The 23,845-nt window shown below is 50.2% G+C and overlaps 1 long non-coding RNA gene across 1 annotated transcript; it reads left to right on the top strand.

Annotated features, from left to right (window-relative positions):
* Positions 1-19,636: 19,636 nt before the first annotated feature.
* On the top strand, positions 19,637-20,589 carry LOC128138523 (uncharacterized). Its single transcript, XR_008234060.1, has 3 exons — positions 19,637-19,676; positions 19,824-19,891; positions 20,551-20,589. It is a non-coding gene; the product is annotated as an uncharacterized LOC128138523 (long non-coding RNA).
* Positions 20,590-23,845: the final 3,256 nt, after the last annotated feature.

The raw sequence follows: 23,845 nt of genomic DNA, 5'->3' as shown, positions 1-23,845 counted from the left end.
GTGTGTACAACTCGGTGGTAGATTTTGTTGCTTTAAACAGAAAGCTGTGGTGTTCTGGGGATTTGGCAATGCCTGTGAGTTCCGCACAACCCGTCCAGCCTCCTTCATAGCCCTGCTGACAGTCCTCAGTCACCTGAGATGTCCCAGTCCCAGACTTGTTTGCATCCCCAAACTGGATCCATTCCCCAGCACTGCACTGCCATTTCTCCTGCTGCTGCTGCCCTAAAAATCACAACTTGAACTATTCCACAGTAGCATGACTGCCACTTGATCCTTCGGGTACCCTTCTGGCCTGTAACACACTCTCGGCCTCACACACCCCGGACTCTCGCTGCACTCGCACGAGTCTCCCAAAAGGTTCTCACTTCCCCTGCAGTAATGAGACCTCACTCCAGGAGGTTCATGCATTCTCCAAGCTCATGGATGTTGCCTGCATTCCAGGAAAGTGTGGGTAGTGAAGGAGAGGAAGAGCTGAAGCACCCTTCAGAGCTGCTTCCCATGGCACCACCTGGATCAGTCTCCCAAGTAAGTCAAAGACTTCTCCTCTGGAGTCCAGAGTCTGTGCTCTGCTGCTGGCCTCCCTCACGGCCCTTTGGTGTCTGAGACCCCACTGTTTCATGGTCATGACAGCCAAGGGTGACGCCTTGATGTGGTGATCACATCCTGACAAGCTTTTCCTTGTTGGCCAGGGTCACATCCAGGTAAGCATCACCATCACTGGCCCGTCAAACAGCTCTGTTAAGAAGTTGTCCCAAGGTCCTTCAGGCTGTTGGCACCCTGTTACTTTGCCTGGCCAGTGAATGCCAGGGCACTTCCAGTCCCCCATAGGCACCTGCTCATTAAGCTGGAGACTTCCTCAGGTGCTGACAAAAGACCTTTTCTGTTTCCTCTCCCTTCATCAGGTAGTTTGTAACTGCCAGCACAATGTCACTCTTACTGACTCTTCTGATCCTCAGTGACAAAAGCTAACCAAACCTGTTGCCTGTCACATAGAGCACCCCCATAAATCCAAGCTTTTCCTTCATACAGGGGGCATCCACCCTCTTCATCCTTCTTGCTGCCTTGCTACACCTCCTGGGGTTCCAGCCATCTAAAGGGACATAAGATTATCTGTACAATTGTCCCTTAGAGTGCTAGACCTAAGGCACAGCATTTTAAATGATGCCTCACAGAGTCTGAGTGCCTTCCTTACTGGGATCACAACAGACCAACACTTCCTGGTGAAAAACACTCTCTCAGTACACTTGATTGCAGCTCCCCTGGTCCCATGGACTAGTAAGGGTGTGGTTTGCTAGGTAAGGCCTGGAGTGATCCTCATCCACCACTGGTTGTTCCCCTTTCCCTTCCAGAGTCCTGCCTCAAAGCACAAAGGCCTGGGAGACCTTGCTGGTGGTCACTGAGGCAAAGAGGACATAGGCTATATCAAATCTCTCTACACCTACTGTTACTTAATGTAGCAGTGATCCCGTAGTATCTCTCTTTCTTCTCTAGCTGTTCCTGAAGTAGCAACATTTCCTCCCAGTGCCCTTGAATTGCCTTTTGAGTGTCAGCTGAGTTTTGGTATGAACCATGGCTGTGCTTGGAGGATGCTGTCTTTGAAGGCAAGATGTACATGGGAACACTGTTCAAATGCTTGGGCTGTTCCTTGGTTGGATCATCAAGGGAGTGAGAAAGGACCCCGGTGTGACGTGCTTTGTGATCAGGCAATGCCTGCAGCTAATGGGTAGAAGAAGGGATGGAAATTGCATCTCTGATGGCATCTGATGACTGGTGCCTCTGACTGATGGCAACCATCAGTGGCACAAAGGCACCAAATCATACTCTCCGAGATGCCATCTGGGGTGTCTGTCACACACCCTCCCTGACAGAGAATTGCTTTTCCTCTAGGACCTGTGATTCCCAGGCCAGACTGGCATCTCCAGTACCTCTTTGGGCCTGGATATGAACCTTGAATTGAGTAGCTGCTCTGAATTCTGTAACCCAAGGTGGGGCTGAACATGACACAACTGCCAATACATTCAGTCAAGGTCTCATAAATCCAACAGATGGAGAAGACGAAGAGAGAGCCTGAGCTCTCCCTATGGCACATGACTCCATTCCGTTAGAGGAATAGCTCTATAGGCCACCCTGAACATCATGAGGAGGGACAGGTTCCGTTGCCCTTAATTTGGGCACCAGCTGTCATTTCAGTTGGCCAAAGGCAATTCCCAGGAGCCACCAAGAAAAGGCGCTCAGATGTTGTCCTGTCTCTATATCAGCCTGCACATAACTTGGATCTGTCTCCATTACCTGCACATCTCTTTGACCACCTCTGGCACCTCCAATGTCACCAGACATTTGCATCTGAACACCTCACTCCTGGCCTCCATCACCATTACTTAGCATGGGAGCTGAGACAAGGAGCTGACATGCAGGTGCCTATTTAATGCAGACCTGCACTGAGGCAAGAGGAATCCCACCTCCTGTGGGTTTGTGGTGGGCATGGGAGGGAGCTGAGTCCCCTTCCAGCTCTAGGAATACAATCCCAGCATGAGATGCCTCCATGGACTCGGCTGACTCCCTTCCCTCAGCAGGGCTAAAGGAGATCCCTGCCTGTCACTGTCTGCGTGTCCTGCCCAATGATGGCACAAGAAAGAGGCTGCCCAGGGAAGTGGCTGAGTCACCATCCTTGGAGGTATTTAAAAGACACGGTGTTTAGGGACACGGTTTAGTGCTGGACTTGCTAGTGTTATGTTCAAGGTTGGACTTGATGATGTTATGGGTCTTTTCCAACCTAAATGATTCTATGATTCTCAGAAAAGTTGACTCTTGGACCTAAGTCTGTCTCTCAGCAGAGCAATGACCCTGCTGGAAAGCAGTGTCTCTCCCCAGGTGAGGGAGGGAACATCAGTGATTGCTGTTTCCCAGGAGGTTCCCCTGGAGCCCCAGGGACACCTGGAGGGAGCCCAGAGGGGGCAGAGAAAGTGCTGCCTTGGGCTGGTCCTCTGCTGCTGAGCTGGGCTGGGCTCCTGGCATGGAGGGAGCTCCTGGCAAGCGGGCAGCGCTGCAGAGAGACAGCTCTGCCCAGGAGCAGGGCTGGGGGCACTGCCTGCAGGCATCGAGAGGAGACCTGCAAGGCAGAGAGAGCTTAAAGGCAGTGTGGAGTGGGAGGATGCTGAGAGCTTACTGGGGGAGAAGTCTTCACAGCCCTCTGCATGGTAAGTCTGTGGGTGCAGGGCAATAGAACTTCAGTTCCTGCAGGGATCTCCGAACACTGGCACAGCTGACAGTGTATGGGATCTGGCAGGAGGACTGTCTTGGATTCTCTGGTGTAGAGGAGAAGGATGTGCTCCAGAGCAGGGTTCCCTGCTGCGCTGTCAGAGGGACAGGGCATGAGGACTGCCTTCTCCTGGCACCAGCTGCAGGGGTGTGAAGCCAGGTGTGCATCCAGGGGTGCCCAGGGCTGTCCTTCAGAGCAGGGTCCTGGTGTTTCAGGGGCTGAGTGGTGGAGCAGGGACTTTGCTGCCTGCCCCAGGGTCAGCACTCAGCCTGTGCAGGGAAATCCCCATGACAGTGTGGGGAGAAGCTGTGGGTGAAAGAAATGACCCCTGGAAGGGCAGAGCAGCCTGCTTCTGCTGTCGAGAGGGTGCTGTGTGGGTCAGGTTTGCTCACAGCTCCAGCTCAGCCCTGGCCATTTCCGAGGGCACTTTCAAGAAGAACATCAGTATTTTCCCGAAAGGTAAGGAGTCTTTGCTTTGAATTTTTATCATCTTGGTGGGCGTGTGGGCAGTATGAGACTAAAATTTATTTGTCCCCACTGGAGAAGGCACCGAGACTCCAGTTGTCCTTAGGACTTGTCTGAGGTGTTCTTTAGCCCCTGCACACACAGAGATGTCCCTGGGCACTGCCCGGCTGCCAGGAGGGCTCTGCAGGGCAGAGCTGAGTACACAGTGGGTGGGATGGGGTCTGTGAGCAGGGACAGGGAGGAGACAAGGGGACGGAGAAGCAGCTGCCGACAGGGACGGCTCCAGGCAGCAGAGACAGGGGCAGGGAGTGAGAGGGAGCTGCTCCCAGCAATGCCATGAGAGGGGGGATTCAGGCACATCCCTGCCATCAGTGGAGAAAACCCATGGTCTTTCCTCCCACCCAGCAGAGCCTCTGCCCTTACAGCCATGGGGACTCAGTCACCTTCTCAGTGGCTTAGCCCTGAACAGAAGAAATTATCAAATGCCCTACCATCTGTCCCTCTCCTGCCTCCAGCAGCAGCAGCACTGTAGCATTTGTGCATTTTGTTCCTCCTGCCTCTGCTCCTCTTTTTATTATCACTGGACTGGGGTGGGGGCGTGGGATTCAGGTGCACTTCACAGACCAAGCCTGCTGTCTTGCCATGCAGATTTGTCCATGGGAGTTAAGTGTCCCAATCCCCTCCTGATTCCCAGGCTCCCAGTGATACAAATGACAAAACTCTCCTTGCAGGACACCCCATCTTTAGGACATGTGCTTCTTTCCCTGCCAAAAGCACTCCTTAAGTGAGGGTGGGAAACTGGAACAAAATACACAAAACAAAATCCCCTCGGCTCTTCTCGGCTGTTGCCTGAATTGGGAGCGAAAATGCTGAAAAGCTCTTTGATATAACAAGTGGATTTTATCTGTATATCAGCCAATGTCCCCATTTACCTCCTGCTCTAGGGCAGGACTGACTCCTCAGGAGCTCAGAGCAGAGCCCGCTGCTCCCAGTGGCGCCCTCAGTCAGCACCACCAACAACCCATGAAATGGACTGCCAAAGGTCTTCCTGAAATACAAGAGGCAGCTTCAGTGGGGTTTCTTTGCGAAATGCATCAGGTTTTGCTCAGAGAAGTTTCTTCTAACTTGTCACCATCTTTTCCTCTCAAACAGTGCCCCATGCCCGGAAGAAGCTGATGTCCAACAGCAGCTCCATCACTGAGTTCCTCCTCCTGGCATTTGCAGACACACGGCAGCTGCAGCTCTTGCACTTCTGGCTCTTCCTGGGCATCTACCTGGCTGCCCTCCTGGGCAACGGCCTCATCATCACCACTGTAGCCTGCGACCACCACCTCCACACCCCCATGTACTTCTTCCTCCTCAACCTCTCCGTCCTCGACTTGGGCTTCATCTCCACCACTGTCCCCAAATCCATGGCCAATTCCCTGTGGGACACCAGGGCCATCTCCTACTGGGGATGTGCTGCACAGCTCTTTTTTTTCTTTTTCTGTGCTTCAGCAGAGTATTCTCTCCTCACCATCATGGCCTACGACCGCTACGTTGCCATCTGCCAAACCCTGCACTACGGGACCCTGCTGGGCAGCAGAGCTTGTGTCCGCATGGCAGCAGCTGCCTGGGCCAGTGGGTTTCTCTATGCTGTCATGCACACAGCCAATACTTTTTCACTACCACTCTGCAAGGGCAATGCTGTGGACCAGTTCTTCTGTGAAATCCCCCAGATCCTCAAGCTCTCCTGCTCACGCTCCTACCTCAGGGAAGTTGGGCTTCTTGTGCTTAGTGCCTGTTTAGCATTTGGTTGTTTTGTTCTCATTCTTTTCTCCTACGTGCAGATCTTCAGGGCGGTCCTGAGGATCCCCTGTGAGCAGGGACGCCACAAAGCCTTTTCCACGTGCCTCCCTCACCTGGCCGTGGTCTCCTTGTTTATCAGCACTGCAGTGTTTGCCTCCTTGAAGCCCCCCTCCATCTCCTCCCAATCCCTCGATCTGGTGGTGGCAGTTCTGTACTCGGTGGTGCCTCCAGCAGTGAACCCCCTCCTCTACAGCATGAGGAACCAGGAGATCAAGGATGCCCTGTGGAAAATGATGAGCGGGTGTTTTTCAGAAGCAATTAACTGCCTGTTTTCTTCTGCAGAGCAGTCATAATGTATTTCATTACAAGCCCAGGCTGCCTTATCAGGTTCCTTTTTGTGGTGGTAGTGGGGTTTTCTTTGTTTTTCTTATGATCATGTTGTTCACAGTGAAATTTTATTAGCCATCCCATATGTAATTCAATGTCTACCTGTAGAATTTGACCCAGAGGCTGTGTAAATGAGGCGCAGTGCTCTCTCTGTATTTCAACACAATAAAACACCGTGCAGCAACTTGTTTGCCTGAGATACTTCCTCTGAGAACTTGGTGAAGCTGCAGGGCAGTGCGTCTGTGCAGAGGGGAAGGGGAAAATGTTCTCAACACAGCAGCACTGCCAGGGAGAACCAGCGCTTGGTCTTCCCAAAGCTGCTCTCTTTCAACTTCCACGCTGTCCTTCTGAGCCCCTAGGTTGGTGTAAGGCCTGAGTGCTCTGGCAGCTGGGTCACAGTCCTGCAGTGTGGCAGGACTCTCAAGGGAGAATCTTGGTTCTGAGGAATTGCTCTATTTACACTGGCTTTGTCACTCCATCCCCTGCCCCACTTGTCACTGGGACCAGGGTTCCCTCAGCTGCCTTCCTTGTGCTGACAACACATTTAGAGAAGCCCTTCTGGGTGCCCTCAGGGCAGTGCCTGAAGGCTTAGGTCTTTTTCCAAAGGGTCTGCCCTGTGCCCGTTTTCGCGGGACACCCTGGGGAAGCTGCCCCAGGGCAATCATCCTCGACTAGCCCCTCACAACCACCATTTCCAGCACTGGCCTGTCACCCCAGCTTGGAGAGGTTCTTTGTCCCTCCATGGAAGGACACTTGTCGTGGTTTTACCACAGCCAGCAACTAAACACCACGCAGCCGCTCACTCACTCCCCCCCCACCCAGTGGGATGGGGGAGAAAATCGGGAAAAGAAGCAAAACCCGTGGGTTGAGATAAGAACGGTTTAATAAAACAGAAAAGAAGAAACTGATAATGATAATGATAACACTAATAAAATGACAACAGTAATAATGAAAGGATTGGAATGTACAAATGATGCGCAGTGCAATTGCTCACCACCCGCCGACCGACACCCAGCCAGTCCCCCGAGCGGCGATTCCCCCGCGCCCACTTCCCCGTTCCTATACTAGATGGGACGTCACATGGTATGGAATACACCGTTGGCCAGTTTGGGTCAGGTGCCCTGGCTGTGTCCTGTGCCAACTTCTTGTGCCCCTCCAGCTTTCTCGCTGGCTGGGCATGAGAAGCTGAAAAATCCTTGACATTAGTCTAAACACTACTGAGCAACAACTGAAGACATCAGTGTTATCAAAATTCTTCGCATACTGAACTCAAAACATAGCACTGTACCAGCTGCTAGGAAGACAGTTAACTCTATCCCAGCTGAAACCAGGACAACACTGAATGAGGAGGTCAAAAGTCCATGTTTGCATTGTACAGAGGAGATGTAAGCATGCAGAACATGGGCGTGAAGCGAAATGAACCCCAGTGAGCACAAACGCCATCAGCTATACCTGGGGGTTCCATGAAGGCTTGTGGCACAGACAGTGCCTCAAGGTCACTTCACGTTGGGAGTAACATCCCATGGGAAACAGCCTGAATGCAGCACTGGGATGTGCTTCCTGGAACTGAGGTCCCTGTGTCCATTCCTCATGACAACGGGGCATCTCAGAGGAGTGCAGAGCAGGGTGATACACCGCCGGGCTGAGGTGCTTCCCAGCCTCTGGGAGTGGCAGCAGGAGGCCAGAGGGACACTATGACTCCTGCAGTGCGCAGCCTCTGTGAGTGATGGGGAAAGACTGCGTCTCTGAGCATCCCTGGGTGCCTAAGGAGTCCACGAGGCCAACTCAGGTGTGGATGCCTAACAGAACCATGACATTTCTGTGCATGATTCCAGGAACAAACCCCTTTGGCCCAGTGAGATTCATCTCAGCTGCCTTGGACAGGCTCACTGCAAGTGCTCCTGTCTGCTATGTCACCCTTAGCCGTGATTCCGGATTGTGGTCTCAAAAGTGCCAGAGCAATCAGAGAGGTTCTGGGGTCCTTGGAAAAGGCAGATGTCAAACCCATCTTCAGGAAGGGCAGGAACGAGAACTGGGAGAATGACAGGCTGCTCAGCCTACCTCCGTCCCTGGGAAGGGGGTGGGACATGTCCTGCAGCCATCTCCAGGCACTTGAAGGACAGGAAAGGGATTGCTGAATCAAAATGGGCAAAGAAAAGAAAGGCATGGCGTGTACATGGAATCTTGCAAGGCCTTTGACATGGTCTCCCGTGGTGTCCTTACAGCGAGATTAATGCTGTCTGGGATAGAACTGGACGTTGGCTGGGAAGTTGGCTGGATGATCAAGCCCTATGTCAGTGGTACAAAGTCCTCTGTGCAGCCAGTTACTAGCGGCATCCCTCAGTGACCAGCACTTGGGCCAACACGGTTGAACGCCTTTATTATCGCCCTGTATCATGTGACGGAGTGCACTTTCAGCTCCTGTGAGGATGATACAAAGCTCGGCAGATGCCTTGAACAACCTCACCTGGTTCACCCTGCCTTGAGCAGAAGAGTGAGGCAAGATGAAGTTCAGGGCTCTCTTCAAGCCTGAGCTATTCTATGGTTCACTGAATCTTTCCCTTGGAGAGGATTTTGAAGACAGAATAGGCAGAGGAAGAAAAAAACAAAAGAGACAGAAGAGATACAAAGTGTGTCAAAATAAATACAGGAGTTCCTGTGAAGAATGTTTCTCCACTGAAATCGTTAGTAGAAAATATATTTGAGAAATTTGTTAAAACAAGCATACTTTTATCTGGTCAGGTCCTGGGCCATAAGGAGCATGATGGATGGGAATGGTATTATGAGGCCAATTCTGTCTGAAAAACTCATAATGCAGTAGGAAGGCAATGGCTGTGAAGGGGACTGTGAGGTCAGTTCTGTCTGTGGAGGTGATAGGCCAGCAGCAGGAACATGGCTGGGAAAGGTCCTCTGCCAAAGCACCCCATAGGCCCTATCCACCAAGAGGGCTTGCATATGGGTTGTCATGTCCATTCCGCCTGACTACATGGTGGGACAGCAGCAGGCACATGGTCGTATCTATCCGAGAAGCTGAAAGGCCAGCAGCTGCCATGTGATTTAGAAGATCATGGTGAGGTTACTTCTCTCTGGCCAGGTGAAAGACCACAAGAAGGCCAATGGGTTGGGTTCCCTGCTTGAAGGGTAGTTTCTGAGATGGTCGAGCTTTCCTTGGGAGTAGGGAAAAGCAGGAGAGAGAAAAAGAATGCCACAAAGTGGAACTTGGCAGGTGGAGATTGGATGTCAGGGTAAGGAAATGTCACTCGAAGGGTAGTGCTGTGGTGCAAGAGGTCACCCAGAGGGAGTCTGGATCAGCCCATGGCTTTGTCTTTCAAAGAACAGCCAGTGAGGGTGGAGACACACCAGTGAAGGTACGGAATTGCTGAGCGAGAGCAGGGTGGGGAAATGAGATGGGTGTCTACAGCCTGCAGGGACAGAGGGGCAGGTGTGGGACAGTGTGGAGCACCCTGTGGTGGAGATGGCAAAGGGTGTTGGCAAGGCTGGAAGGCACCAACAGAACCCAGATCTTTGTCCCCTTGGCTGTGGCAGTTGTCTGCCACCGAGGTCTATGAGAAGACATGTTGTCGTCATGGCACTGGGCTTTGCTGCCTCCTTGGAATCCCCTGGGGAAGCTGGAAGTTGTTGTACCATTGCTGTCCTTCCCTCGGCCTTGCACACCCCGCATCCCACGGTCCCAGGAGGAGCCCTGAGCTGCGTGTGAGGGACAGGATCCCCTTCCCATTGGCTTGAGGTCAGGGCTTGGCCTTTGTGCTTCATAAAGCAGAGCCAGGGTTTTCTCAGCATCAGAGCCACCAGCACAGTGCCTTGGCCTACCTGGAATCACAGCCTCCAATTATCTGCTCTAACGAGTCCATGGGGAGGTTTTGTCAGTAATGGCCTTCAGTGGGGCCCACTAATGCTTCAAGGTACTTCAGGTGTTTGCTTTTGAAAGGTTTCCTCAGCCTCTTCCCAGTACCTGAAGTTCATGGACTCAGCCCCAAAGACACCATGGGCTCATTAAAATCCCAAAAGCCCTAACAAGCTGTAGGAGTCGGTCAGAAAATCAGCATTGTCTCAACATCGTCATCAGGAACACGAACAGTACGTTATCTGACAACGGCCTGTTTGGTGCGCAGTGGCCGATCCCAAGAACAGAACGCGCGGTACAAGGCTCCGTTAGAGATAACCGCATAGCTACTGTCAAAAAGGATGGATTGCAATTGTTACCATAACATCGATGAAGAAATCATGAACTTTAGACGAACTTTGCTTCATTATAATACCAAAACACACCTCCTGGTCGAAGGCTACCCGCCTCCAAGACTTACCACGCCTCGGACACTGACCCTGTGCCTGCGTAATAGCCTCGCTCGAGAAGGGCGGAGACTCCTGAGGCAGAGGTGGAGCAAGGTGTGTTACTAAGCATAAAAGATGACTTCTGAACAACGGAAATTTGGAGCTTCCCCACCAAGGACCACGACGATCGATGACGCAGCATTAGCTGGACCCGGGACCGTTAGGACGTCTTGAGATCAGCGGTGGTAGCTATAACTTCTCTTTCTCCTCTCTCTAAACTTAACTTTCTTTCACCCATCTCTAACTATCGCATGCCTCTTCACAGGCAATACATAAAGTTTTACTGTGTGATTATTGCTATCCCCTTTGGTGTTGGTCACCTTAATTTTGCACTTTCGAGATCGTAGCAAACGAACCATCACGAGTCCACCGAGTGGACTGTGACATTAAAGTGGCGTCACAGACAGGATCCTGAGAGACAGAGGGGTGCGGGGTTTGTAACAGGGGAAGAACGTTTCATTCCAGCCACAACTGGCCCTACACCTGAAAGGGTGAGAGAAGTCCAGAAAGGAAGGAGGGCGATTCGGGATTCCCGCACACCGCACACACCTCAGTGTATTTCACCCCAAACTCGAATTGAGGGCTCTGTCTATCAGCATCAAGTGCAAGGATCTCTTAGTGCAAAAGGGGGAACTGTCCTCGTTAGATGAGGTTGACTACCAGGGGAAGTTGAAGGGACAAGCAGAGAAAGTCTGCACTTGTGAGCAACTAAGTTTTGACTCCCCGAAGTGAGATTTTAGTCCCTTTAGCCACTCGGGGAAGAGGAGGGCGACGCAGCAGTTGTTGCCTGTGTGGTGTAACTAAGTTTGACCTCCCCGAAGTGAGTTTGGCCCTTTGCAGCAAAAATGACTGAAAAGAATGGTTATCAAGACTCTCCATCAGTAAAAAATCTTGACTCGTTTTATGCACTTTTGGCAAAGTATGGAGCTCGACCCTCCCCATCTGGGGAAGAGTGGGCTCGAGACAATTGGGCGAATTTACAGAGTGTAACAGACCAAGTGATTTCTATACATAATGAGGCTGGATCACGGTCAGGCAAGGGCAAAGCGATAATCTGTGCAGTTCTTGGAGCCAGCCTGGTCGCAGCAATTGAAGACCGCTATAAGCGGCGTAGCCAGGAAAAACAAATCATAGAATCCCTTGAAAATTTGGTACAACTTTTGCAGAAAACAACCTCCAACCTGGAAGAGCAGGTAGCAGAGAAAGAGAGAGTAATTAGCTTGTACAAACAGCGAGCAGAGGAAAAGGAGGAAGAAAATTGCTGTCTAAAAGATGCCTTGAAAGAAGGACTTTCAAAGTCTGCTGAATCATTGAATGAGATAGAAATGAAGATGAAAAAGATAGGTATTCGGCAAATAAGTCAGGTATACCCCCAAAAGGAACTAGAGGAAGCAAGGAGACACTTCAGGGAAAACCCCCAAGTGAGGCCTTTGATTAAAGCAGATTATGCTTATATAAATGATGAGGATAATGACCCACATATTACAACTAAAGAGATACCATACACTCCCACCGAATTGGCCAAAATGAAAAGAGAATATGGGCGCCTTCCCAAAGAATCCGAAACAGAGTATGTGTGGCGTGTATCTTTAACTGGAGGGGACCAAATTCAGTTAAACGAAAGGGAAGCTAGTGGTTACTGGGGCCACGGTGTCTTTTTAACGACAGGGGATAGACGTGCCCCATGGTCCCTAACCCAGCGGGCTGCCTATTGGGCCGGAGGGCTGAACCCCTTAGACAGGGGAGATCCCCTAGCAATCACAGGCACAGCTGATCAATTGCTAGAAAGTGTGCACAAAGCAGCCTGCCTGCAGATGATACATGAAAGGAAGTTAGTTCCCGGATGTGAATCCCCAATGATGTTGCTGGTGAATCCTGAAATCATGACTCCTTTGATAAGGGGACTCCCAGAATCACTCAAATCTACCGGGATTGTTCTCCAAAGGACCATAGCATCTTTAGACCCTGTAGAAAAGTTGGAGAGCTTTATTAAAGGCAAAAGAGATGAAATTGATGTTGGCACAGATTCACCTCTCAATTATAGCTCGTCTCCTTCCCACTCAAAGCATAAAAGGATGTGGACATGGGGAGATGTAGCACAGGAATTGATAGATTATAGCAGAAAATACGTTCCTATGAGAACTTTGGAGGAGAAATCTAAAGGAATCCGTCAAGTGGGAGCTAAAAATCTACCCCTATCTGTTAGTAAAACTGTAACTGCTCTCACTGACCCCGCCACTGTTGCTGACTACTCCTACTCTAGAACTGGGGGAGGAGGAAGACAGCCCCTGACTTGACAACAATGGTGGGCCTTGGGAATTAAAAAGGGAGTTCCCAGAGATGTGATGGATGGTTTACCCCTTAATAAACTGAGTAAACTGATATCAAAGTGGTATGGTCCGAAACAACACCCACAGCACTTAGGGTCAAATAGAGAAATCTCTCCTGTCATGCCCACAGCCGCCCCCCCACCCCGCGGAGAGCACGGGTGACGGGGAAAGTCAGCAGGGAAACTAGAACCTCCGTTCCTTAGCAGTGGGTGGGGGAACGGAGGATGGATTTATATCCGACAGCTCACTAAAACTAACAGAGGAGATTTATTGATTACAGCTATTGTAGGTCCTAAGCGTGTACCCGTAACCTTTTTAATTGACACTAGTGCACAGATCTCCGCCCTGACTGAGGAAGATGCACAGAGGTGTGGGGTGATTCCCTCTAAGCGAAACGTTTGTGTCCTGAATGCTTTAGGGTCAACAGAAGTTATGAAGGTTGTTCCGGTAAAGCTGATGCTGCCAGGAGAGGAAGGCACAATCACTATTGACATGGTGGTTGGGAACATTCCGACTAACCTGTTAGGAATAGATGCCCTTAAAGGAAGGGGGTGGGAGGATTCAGAAGGATTGTTGTGGACTTTCGGGACACTGCAGCTGAACATCAGGCTACTTCAAACTGCACCCCCTCTACCATTTAGCAAAGTAACTAGTGTTAAACAATATCCCCTCCCCCTGGGAGCAAAGGAAGGTATCAAACCAGTCATGCAGGAGATGCGGGAACAAGGAGTGGTGGTAAATACACATTCTCCTTTTAACTCGCCGGTATGGCCGGTGAAAAAACCTAATGGGAAGTGGAGGCTCACAGTAGATTTTCGAAGACCGAATGCATCCAAAGTGACCAGACTTCTAACCCTTTGACCCGGTTTTAAGACCGAGGCCTAGTTTGTGCTTTTTTACAGGACCATGAAGGAACGAGTCATTCCAGTCCTTTTGCTGACAGTGATGACGGTGACAGGCGTGGATGGTGAAGATCTGGATGATAATGTCGTGGCAAAATGATGGACATTAATATATCGCGAGTCCTTGACCTCGCATGAGAGCAATGTAACAATTATAGTTGGAGGTTCAGATTGGATGGGGGAGGATTTAAAATAGACATTGTAATACCTACTACCCAACCAATTGTTGTGCTTAACCCAAAATCTTTGAAATTGGACCATATGTGATCAGAAATACAGGCCTACAACAAATGTTGCTTAACCTGGCATGGTCTCTCAAACAAATTGAATTGTCGATGCAGAACAATGTTTCAGACATTCAGCCAGCTTGCTCACCTTTCCTAAAGACTTCTTACGAGGGATGGACAACCTGGCTGCAAAGACGAACTCTTCCCATGAGAAGAACATGGAGAGACCTAACCGGTGTTTTGGCAACAGGATTGGGAGTTCTAAATAGCATTGATTCGGAAGTAATAATGAACAAGTTGGCTACTTCAATTAGTGATTTGGCTAAATTACAACAGCCTTTGCGATCTTCGTTATTGGCTTTGGGGACTAACCAGTGGCTGTTGTCAAATATATTACCAAAATGGGAAAAGGTAAATATAAGGGACCACAAATTGATTACTGACGCACTTGGGGTGGTCCAAAATAACCTCTCTTTGGCTCTCAGTTGTACCCAGGCTCAAATATGGATGCAGTCAGTAGCCGCCTCAATTATAAGAGAAGGTGAAGAAGGTATTCTCCCCACTGAAATTCGGAAAATAATTTGGGACAGTGCCACTGATTTTGAGAAGGAACTCCAATCCTGGTGGAACCTGGTAAACTTTACTTATGATCCCGTTACAAACACAGCTACAACTTTTGTGCTTACTATATATAATGCTACCATATACCCAATCTATCCCGTTATTGCATTAGGGTTGAACCACAACGGAACTATACTCTATCCTTTTGAGCATAGAGTATGGGCCCGAAAGGTGAATGAAAAAATGGCAAACTCTTAATTTGGAATCTTGCATTGTACGGGAACAACAAGGATTTGTTTGTGAAGGTAATGCAATTGAGGCACAAGATATTTGTTTAGACACTGAACAAAATATTTGCCATTTTGAGATTCATCCTAATGAAAACCCTGAAACAGTACTCATATATATCGGCAAAGGCTGTGTATGTTTGAGGACTGTTTGTGACTTTCTATCTGTAGACAAGGTAGTTGTAGAGACTAAAAATCATTCAAATTTCTGTGTTTGCAATTTTACTAAGATTGTTGGATGTGACTTTTCCTATTCGGCCCCGGTCACGTCTCACCAACTTTTGCAATTTAACTACATGTTGATTCATGAATTGCTACCTATACCCATTGGAATGAATCTCGCTTTGGTAAAACAGTTATTACAACACAAGGATTTGGTTGAGATTTTGGAAAAAATTAGGGAAAACGGACAGAAAACCTTAATAACTGTTCATCACAATGTGAAAGAAATACACCGAGTTTTAGAAAGAGTGCAAAAGGATGCAGAACATAGATGGTGGGACACACTTTTCGTATGGTCGCCTACTACTACAGGCATCCTGAACAAGTTGTGTCACCCCATCGTGGTTCTCTTGATATTGGTTTTGATCAGTTGGCTTTGTCAGCAGTATTGTATGTCATAGCCTGGAGAATGATGAATTGGTTAACACGTTTGATGTCTGTATTGAACACATACAATATGCTTGATGTCCCATCCAATGTGGATATCCCCAAATCAATTGATGTTTTGGAACCTCATTAATTCAAACAGCTTTGATTGTAATGGATATCATTGTAGTTGTCTTTCTATCTTCTCTCTCTCTCTCTCTCTTCTTTTCCTTTTCTTCTTCCTCTTCTTTATCATGCTACCACCAAACGGTCCTGACGTCCTGATGACCATGTTGAGCCACGGGGTGGTGTAGGAGTCAGTCAGAAAATCAGCATTGTCTCAACATCGTCATCAGGAACGTGAACAGTACGTTATCTGACAACGGCCTGTTTGGAGTGCAGTGGCCGATCCCAAGAACAGAACGCGTGGTACAAGGCTCTGTTAAAGATAACCGCACAGCTACTGTCCAAAAAGGATGGATTGCAACTGTTACCATAACATCGATGAAGAAATCATGAACTTTAGACGAACTTTGCTTCATTATAATACCAAAACACACCTCCTGGTCAAAGGCTACCCGCCTCCAAGACTTACCACGCCTCGGACACTGACCCTGTGCCTGCGTAATAGCCTCGCTCGAGAAGGGCGGAGACTCCTGAGGCAGAGGTGGAGCAAAGTGTGTTACTAAGCATAAAAGATGACTTCTGAACAACGGAAATTTGGAGCTTCCCCACCAAGGACCACGACGATCGACGACGCAGCATTAGCTGGACCCGGGACTGTTAGGACGTCTTGAGATCAGCGGTGGTAGCTATAACTTCTCTTTCTCCTCTCTCTAAACTTAACTTTACTCTTTTCTCCTTTCTTTCACCCATCTCTAACAATCGCGTGCCTCTTCACAGGCAATACAATAAAGTTTTACTGTGTGATTATTGCTATCCCCTTTGGTGTTGGTCACCTTAATTTTGCACTTTTGAGATTGTAGCAAACGAACCATCACGAGTCCACCGAGTGGACCGTGACACTCGCTACGGGAAAGACAATGAGGTGCTGGAGCGTGTCCAGAGAAGGGCAACCGAAGTGGTGAGGGGTCTGGAGAACAAGGAGAAGGGTCTAGAGAACTTCCGAGGAGCGGCTGAGGGAACCGGGGTGGTTTAGTCTGGAGAAGAGGAGGCTGAGGGGAGACCTCATCGCTCTCTACAACGACCTGAAAGGAGGGTGTAGCGAGGTGGGTGCTGGTCTCTACTCTCAAGTAACTAGGGATAGGAGGAGAGGAAATGGCCTCAAGTTGCGCCAGGGGAGGTTTAGTTTGGATATTAGAAAAAATTTCTTTACTGAAAGGGTTGTCAGGCATTGGACCAGGCTGCCCAGGGAAGTGGTGGAGTCACCATCCCTGGAGGTGTTCAAAAAGCACGTAGACAAAGCACTTCAAGACGTGGTTTAGCGCGCATTGTTGCCGGTTGGGCTCGACGATCTTGAAGGTCTTTTCCAACCGAAATGATTCTATGATTCTACAAAATGCGAAGATGCTAAAAAGCCACATACAAACGTTTTTTGGAGCTCGAGGGTGAGAGAGCAGCTGGGTGGGGGCCTGGCAGCCAGCCAAGGTCAACCCAGCGCCGTCGTCGAAGGTGTTTCTTTGGTAGCGCCGGTTCAGAGATAAAAATTCATTGGAAATGAACCCGCAAGAGACCACATGCTTTGCTACATGACCCTCTCAGACACAGTCCTGTACCTGGGAAGAGTGGAAAAGAAATCCAAGGTCAACCCGGGTGCGAAGAGGCATCCTTACAGCCCCGGGCAGCTTTTTGTTCATCTGGCTGGTGCGGCTCGGGGACGAGGTGGGAGCTCCGGCAGCGGATGAACAGCCCTTGGCCAGCAGCGCGTGGGGAAGCCCAGTGGCTCCCAGCTGCTGGCTACCTGAGGTGGCCGGGCTGTGGCCGCAGCGCGTCCCCGTGCATCCCCGTGTCACAAAGGGGCAGCGATGCGGCACAACGCCCGGCGTTTGTGACCTCACCTGGCCAGGGCTTGGCATCCTGAAGAGCAAGCCAGAGGCAGCCAGTTGGGCTGAGCTGGCCTTCGGGATAGCTCAGCTCCTTCTTCTGCTCTTTGCGTGCCTACTTTTTTTTCCCAACCATTTATCGTTTTCTGCCCGCTTCTCCTCAACTGCCATCCTTGTGCAAAGGTAATTATGATTTGACTTTCAGGACAGATCTAGAGTAGGTAGAAATGGGAAAAATGGTAGAAATACTTTTATGGGATAAAAGTATAGGCTGGTCTATACCTTCCGAGCTGTAGGCTGAGCTATTGCACCTTGATGGGCTGGCCAGAGATGGGCTATGGGCAGCGTTCCTGTTTGCTAATTCTTATTTCTTTAGGATAAAAAAAATCTTTTCTTTCTTTTTTCTTCTAGGATAGGTAAGTAGGGGGGTGGTAGTGTAGTCTGAGGTGTTGGGCTCAGCCTAGAATGGCAAGAAGCCCACCCCGACTGATGCGGTAGGAAAGGAGACAGAAAAGGAGCACAGCAAAGGCAGACGTTAAAGTAGCGGCCGAAAGCCGGTCGCTCCTGCGTACAAGGTGGGAAAGTGCGGGCTGGAGAGCCCGAGGACTGCTGCTAATGCTAGCCAGAGGGAAGCAGCACCTTCAGAGAAGGTGACACGCAAAGCAGTCTTTCAAAAAGGCCTTGGTGATTGCCGTCGGTTGGAGTCCTGCGACCAGGGACATCAGAACGCAGCTCTGCAGCAGTTACAAGTACCGCCGAAACACTTCTGATGGCGGATCCTGTTCTGTGGGGGTTTTTTTAATCATTTTGTTGAGCTACGATTATTTCTTTGTGATCAGGTGACGGGATTTGCGCTCATCTTGCCTTTCTGGAGCGTGTCCTGACATCCTTTGTCATCCCAAGTTTCGCCCTCTGTTCCTGCGAGGAGAGATGGCTGCGATGGGGAACGACTCCTGTGAGTAACAGCTACAGCGGCAGGCTTGGGTTTTGTGAATCCCCAAAGGCAACGGAGGTGGCTGGTGCTCCATCCCTGAATGTTGAGGTCCTGACGACCGAGAGGGAATTCTGGGGCGTTTCCCGATAGCACCCAGACTTACCCAGGTGTTTTCAATGAGACACAGGGAGACGCGTTTTGTCACTGCTCTGCCACTATGTACGATCTTTGAAAGAAGACATTGCTCGTAGAAAGATCTGACATTAGTAGGGTTACCTTCTGGGCTAGGGACTTGCTTGTTTTCCTGAAATTACAGTCAGGAAAAGGGAAGACTTGATACTGCAGTTCACGACTGTAGAGCGAAAGGAAGGTAGCCCAAGGCACAGAAGTCAGAGGGTGGGTTTGTTGGACTTTATGGAAAGTAAGCAGGGGAACACGTTGTTTTCCAAAACACTTTCTTGAGCAGAAAAATTTCAGTGGCAGTGTTAGGCTTCCCCTGATGCTTCCGGGTTGGATGTTTAAGCTGGTTGTACGGGGTCCTCCTGTAGACAACTCAACTTTTTTACTGGGTTGTACTGGGTCCTCCCATAGAGAACTCAACTTTTTTACATGTGCTTCCGTGCAACAATATTGTCTCATCTCTTTTCAAATGTCGTCGCCTTGCAGTCGTTGCTGAGGGAATGGCTCCGCCACAAAGGATCCTCTTTCCCCCGGAGAAGATTTACATGGACTGGCAGCAACGATGCAGAGCTGGAGCAGGACTCCACAACTCGGGCAACACGTGTTTCCTCAACTCCGTCCTGCAGTGCCTGACATACACCCCACCTCTGGCCAACTACCTGCTCTCTCGTGAGCACAGCCAGTCGTGTGAGTACTTTTAGGAACAGCTCCTTGTAAATCTGTCGGGCACTTCCCAAGGATTCCAAGAATCTGGAATTTAAGAGAAAAGCAGCCCTTCTTTGCCAATTCCCCGAGTTGGTCTTCTCTGAACACTCAAGCCTAGAAGGCACTTGTCGTATCTAGCTGTGTTCGTCTTCAGAAGGGCACCCCTTTCTAGCCCCAGGTCTCGGTCCCTATTCCTGCAGGTTAAACCCTCTTTGCTTATTGCACAGAAATATTCTGTCAGTTTCACATCCCTCTGAAGAAAGTTTTCTCTGCGCTAAAATGTCCTGGGCTCGTTGGGATGCTGTCGCCTTGGGAGGAGTGGAGACCGTTCTTAGAACTTCAAAATCCCCACTGGGTTTCCCATTGCTGTGGATGTTTTGCTCACCTAAGGCTCTTGCTTCCCTCCCTTCCTCTTCAGGCCGCCAGCCAGGCTTCTGCATGATGTGTAGAATGGAAAAGCACGTTAACAGCGTCCTGCGCTTCTCAGGCGGTGCCATCTATCCTTCGGCTGTCGTCAGCATTCTCACACGTGAGTCATTCCGGGTGCTTTGACAAGTTTTCTTCTGTTCTTGTAGGAGAAAGCTACTAACTTCTTCTTTTTTAGTAATAGGAAAACATTTCCAGCTTGGCAGGCAGGAAGATGCCCATGAGTTCTTGCGTTATGCTATTGATGCCATGCAGAGAGCTTGTCTGGGTGGAATCAGCAAGTAAGCACAAGCAAATTACCTTTGCAATATTCCCGAGCCCTTTGGACTCCTTGGTGCAGTGCCATCAAGGAGAAACTACGCCCAGGGCTTTCACACAAAGCAAAACTCCGGGAGGGGATAACTCTCTGCCTTACCATTTATTTCCAGCTTGGACATCTCTTCCGAATCGACTACTATCATCCACCAAATATTTGGGGGCTTTCTGAGATCCAGAGGTACTTTTCCACAACCATTGCTCTCCCTGGAATTGTCTGTGTCCTTCTGTCGGCCTGTGATGAACAGCCGATGGTGTGACTGGCGTAGTAGGTATGAAGGACGTAAAGCAGCAGTCAGTCGACTTCCCCATCGCTGAGCATTTTGAATTTCCTTCCAGTCACGTGCTCGAGCTGCAAAGTGGTTTCTGATTCCTACGAGGCCTTTCTGGATATTCCTTTGGATATCAAAGTAAGAGAGTTTAATTGTGCTTCAAGATGTCGCAAGGCCCCTGTAGCTTTCCAGAATCAACACAGTTGCTTTAAAAACGCATACCGTGAACACAAGAGAGCCTGGTGGTGGGTGGCAAGTGGAGTGGAAGGATCCCTCTGCGTCCTTCTTCTTTTTGCCCTCCCTCAACACCCGTCTGACGGGTGGTATTATTTTCATTATTGATGACCCCGCGTGCCATCGGTAGCTGAACTGAGCAGCGGCACAGAGACGTAGCTCTTGATAGCCCCAGGAATTGAGGGAATTGAGGGAAATGTTCGGCATCGTACCCTCTTTCTGCCTCCTTGTGGGCGCTGCTTGCGGGTTCACCTGGGTCTTCTTGTCAACTCCTGATAAGTGTTTGGGCGAGGGCATTTCCCGGAGATCAGTCTCTCCTTTCTCACTCCTCCAGGCAGCCTCAACTGTCACCGCAGCGCTGACGGACTTCGTGAAACCCGAGCAGCTAGATGGTGAAAACTGCTTTAAATGCAGCCAGTAAGATGATTATTAACACCATATTAATACTAGATCCTGCGTGAAGGTGCTGCACATACTCTAGCATAAGCCATCTTTTCACATAACATAATATATTAACATAATAATTCACATAGGTTAGATGCACGATAATGAGGCACCGATATTTTAATATGGCTCTGTGCATCTGAACAGCCTTAAAACAGCGTAGGGGGGTGTGAGACATGAAAGGATGTCTGGCCTTCTTGGGGCAAGATAGGGCGTATACGAAGGTTGCATTTCAGCACTTGGCTCTGTGCTTGGTTTCAAGGTGTAACAAGACGGTTGCCGCCTCCAAGAGGTTTACAATCCATCGCGCACCCAAGGTTCTCACTGTGTGTCTGAAACGGTTTGAAGATTTCAGCGGCGGGAAGATCAACAAGGTGCGTATGCAACTGGAGCGCAACGTTCCCTTCCTGGAGCGGGATATTTCCCAAAGCAGTACGCTCTTTCACAAGCCGTTCACGTTGAGTTTTTCGCGTTCCCTTCCGGGGAGAGGAGAGTTGCCGCGGGAAGACAAGCACGTACGCTGCTCCGGGAGAGCTGCTTTGGCCGAGAACAGTGTCCTGCCACCCAAACCATTACCTGCTGCTTTGGGGAAAAACCAAGTGTTCATGAGCCCCAAAGATGTATTTATACACCTCTGGTCTTGGAGGGCTATTTCGTGTAGTATTTCAGGATCATTTCCGAGCACTCTCGGTCTCTCCGTAGGTTGTGAAGTACTCCAACTGCTTGGATCTTCGCCCGTACATGTCTCAGACAGATGGAGAACCGCTCTTCTACTCTTTATACGCTGTCCTGGTGCATAGCGGTAACAGGTGTCATTCAGGGCACTATTTCTGCTACACAAAGGTAAAGAGCAACTTCCTTCCATGCACGAGAAAAAGGCGTGCTGAGGAAGACAGACTTTCACGGCAGTGATACCGGCAGCCAAGGATTTGGGGGAGAAGGTCTCCTTAGAGGCTGGGTTGGGTTTGTTTTGGCGTGCTCTTGGTTCTGTAGTTTTCTGCCTGCATTTTTGTGGAGAAACCATGCAGTTCATCTCCAGATATCATTGCCTTTTTTTTTACAGGCCAGCAACGGGCAGTGGTACGAGATGGACGATTCATCTGTGGATCTTTGTGACAGCAACACGGTTCTCCAGCAGCAAGCCTATTTGCTGTTCTATGTCAGGTAATAACAGAAGAGTACTTAAAGGGAAAGATGGGAAGGGACTTTTTATGAGGGATTGTAGTGGTAGGACTAGGGGGAACGGTTTTAAACTGAAAGAGGGCAGGTTTAGGTCAGCTGTTAGGAAGAAATTCTTTACGGTGAAGGTGGTGAGACACTGGAAGAGGTTGCCCAGAGCAGTTGTGGATGCCCCTTCCCTGAAAGTGTCCAAGGCCAGGTTGGATGGGGCTTTGAACAACCTGACCCCATGGCAGGGGAGATGGAATGAGATGATCTTTAAGGTCCCTGACGACCCCAACCATTTTAGGATTCTATGAAATGGAGGCCGTAGGGAGGATAAAGATGAGGTCTTGCTCCAATAAGGGGAGACCCCAACCAAATTTCAAATTTGTAGGTTTGGATACGTCTTCTCTCTGTCATAGAAACCGCTCCAAGAAAATGGCTGGACCCCAGGGAAAGCTGCAAGAACAGCCCTAAACAGAAATCACTCTTTTTTTTTTTCTCCAGGAGCTCTGATTTAAGGGGAGGAAGGCCTTCTTCCCCGCAGATACCATCACATGCCCATGCCTTCCCGAGTTAGTGGGCGGCCGGCAGCAAGAAGGTAGATCCTGTGGGACCACCGGGTCTTCTTCCTAGGACTAAGGTAACTCTGGGGAGATGGATCAGTGGATTTCTTTCCGGGATCTTGGCATCGTTCTCTTTTCCCTCCCACGCTGCAGCCTTCTTCAAAGCTGCAACGCTTCTCCCTCTCAAAGCATCCCACCTCGATCCACCCCATTTGTCCACCTTTGGGTCTTCTGCCTTTGCAGCCCTCCAGGAGAAGCTCTGGGACGCCCTTAGCTGTCCCGTCCCACAGTTTCTGGGGGTTCCCCACTGTTCTGGTCCTTTCATGGGGAAAGGTCAGGGCCTTTTCACAGCTCTCTTTGCAGGACGTGGCGGTCGGCATGGAGGATGCTCCACAGGACTGCAGCTCCTCTACAAGAACCAGGACCAGCCAGTTAAACCAGGCAGATGCGTGGGAGGCATCTGCAGCCTGGGCAGGCAGGCGCAGCACGGCCTCGTGCGCGTCCAGAACCCAACCCGGCTTCCCGTTCCGCTGTCAACTGTTTGACCGTGGGCCGCACGCTGCGCAACGGGACGACGAGCAGGAGGACGGATTCACCTCCTGTTCCTGCTGCCAGAGGAATGGGGCCAGGGAGAGGGCCTGGAGCAACTTGCCGCAACGGGACAAGGATTTCTGCAGCTGCCTCTTGGCCACAAAGGACTACAACTACTCAGCAAGGAGGAGGACTAGTCCGAGTCACAAACAAGCCCCCAGGGATGACTCAACTCCGTGGACCTCCAACTCCAGCTCCCGCTGGGCTCCCTCATCCTGGGCTGCCTGGGAGCAAAGATTGCTTCAGGAGAGAGAGCGGAGCCGATCCCCGCAGTGTGGCTGTAAACTCTGCAGACGGTTCACGGAATACACAGACGACCGTGGCTCAGCGAGGAGGAGGAGAACTAGTTCTCCGAGTCACGAACAAACCCCCAGGGATGATTCACCTCCGTTGACCTCCAACTCCAGCTCCAAGGCGGTTCCCACATCCCAGGCTGCCTTGTGACTTTAATAATGCCTTTTACATAGGTACGTGCCTGCTCCCCAAAAGCAGTGGCTCCACTAGAAAAATAAAAGGAGGGCCCCCCCCCACCACAAACAAGTTGCAGCCCCCCCAGCCCTTGTCCTGCAGGCTGGCGGCTGCCCCACGGAGGGGGAGCGTGCCAGAGGATGGTGCCACATCTCGCGCTCTGCTCCGCACCGGGACGGGTTCCCCGGGTCGCAAACGTCCCTGGTCCCTCTCGGCCCCGCGCTCTGCTGAGCATCGTGAGATGCTTACGACAGGACATGTGAAAAACAAGCAAAAAAAACCCCCCAAATTGTATTTCAGCTGTATACGGAGGGGTTAAAAGATGGGGTTTTGGTCCGTGGGTGAACACTGGGGGAGAAATAGATAGCCGAGAAAAGCTCAGTCAGCACAGAAAACGGA

This window comes from Harpia harpyja, unplaced genomic scaffold, assembly GCF_026419915.1.
Source record: "Harpia harpyja isolate bHarHar1 unplaced genomic scaffold, bHarHar1 primary haplotype scaffold_54, whole genome shotgun sequence".
Taxonomy (NCBI): domain Eukaryota; kingdom Metazoa; phylum Chordata; class Aves; order Accipitriformes; family Accipitridae; genus Harpia; species Harpia harpyja.
This window is presented reverse-complemented; position numbering and strand designations above follow the sequence as displayed.